The sequence below is a fragment of the Sphaeroforma arctica genome, assembly GCF_001186125.1.
Source record: "Sphaeroforma arctica JP610 unplaced genomic scaffold supercont1.370, whole genome shotgun sequence".
Lineage (NCBI taxonomy): Eukaryota > Ichthyosporea > Ichthyophonida > Sphaeroforma > Sphaeroforma arctica.
The window spans coordinates 1-1,707 of record NW_014040188.1 but is presented as its reverse complement, the minus strand read 5'-3'; positions in this window follow the sequence as shown (position 1 = coordinate 1,707).

The following is a 1,707-nucleotide window of genomic DNA, read 5'->3' as shown; positions in this document are numbered from 1 at the left end:
TATATATATATAGTATATATATATATATATATATATATATATATATATATATATATATATATATATATATATATATATATATATATATATATATATATATATATATATATATATATATATATATATTTATATATTATATATATTTATCACATCTTATATCAGGACATCCGTATATATGTGCGCTATGTGTTAAACGTAATTTGATGTGATTGAAAATTAGTGGTTGCAGAAGCTTGCGATGCACTACAAAGTAAACACTATGTGTTAAACATAATTTGATGTGATTGAAAATTAGAGGTTGCAGAAGCTTGCGATGCACTACAAAGTAAAAGAATCCCTCCAAGGAAAGTTACTTGCTAAGTGTAACAACAACGCATCACAACACAACTGCATAACCCACACTGCTCGTAGGTGGAGTGCAAGTGAAATCCAGTGTGAGTTCAAGATCACTGCAGATTGCTTACAGACGTATTCTGCCAAATACCCCGTACAAGCGACGACTTCGAAGATATACAATCACTAAAGTATTTTAAATTTAACAGTCGTTTCATTTGGTATGTTCATCTGACTAAAGTAAAGTAAGTAAACCATACTGATATATACGCAATTGCACATGATACATCCACAGCTACACAGTTTGGTGCTATTCAGAAGAGTAACCTTTGCTCATATACATCATAACCTTCCAATATTAGTCCATTCGTTGAATCGGCATACCCGAGAAACATCGAAACTTGCGACCCCGGGGGTTGTTTGAGGCTCGGTAAATAAGCAACCTCATCTTATACAAAGCTAGTGACATACACACTATTTAATGACATACACACTTGATGTATACACTTTCGCATTTGAATAAGATAGTGACCGATGTTTTCCCCTGGGTTTCAGACCAAGATATGAATGAATACTATTTTTTGGCAAGATTTAATCACAAATACCTTGTTGGGAGACAATCACACATCCCTTGCTCAGACACAGTCACACATCCCTTGCTCAGACATTGTTCAGACACAATCACACATCTGGCCAAGATATAATCACACACATACCTTGTTCCATCAGCGCATAGGTGAGCAGCCTCTCCTCATGCACCCCTTGCAATATTTGGTATTGTGCCGTCAATGGTGACACATCGTCTTGTGTAGCATGCACAGAACTGTCCTGTGGCACAGACGTCGAGGTGCTGCTCATGTTAGTCATTATTTTAAAATTAGCTTGGTATGTTGATACACTATATCTGAACGCACCCAGTCTGTGCCAAGGTTAATATAAATTTATCAATGTGTAAATAGCTCAGCTCTTCTCTCCGTGTGAATTACGAGTATGCACTTTGAGTTGTGAAGTTGTGTCAGTGTGTGACATCTGACAAGTGACGTGTCTATGTTTGTTTTATAAATAAATAAAAAACCATTAGTATGTACCACGGTGGTAAATCCGGATATAACTATTTACATATTTCTACCCATGCATAGCCCTCTAAATGAAAGCTACGCCATTTATATGAAGTATCAAGAGATGATGATCGATGGATGAACAGGTTGACCACTCTAGGTACAAAAAGAAGATGAATTGTCACATCCGGATATCTGACATTTTTAAGAAGTGTCTGTAAACCTTCAAGTGTCTCGCTGAACAAAGAAAGCGAAATATGAAAACTCGCGGGTGCAGTGATATAATCACACACACACACACACACACACACACACA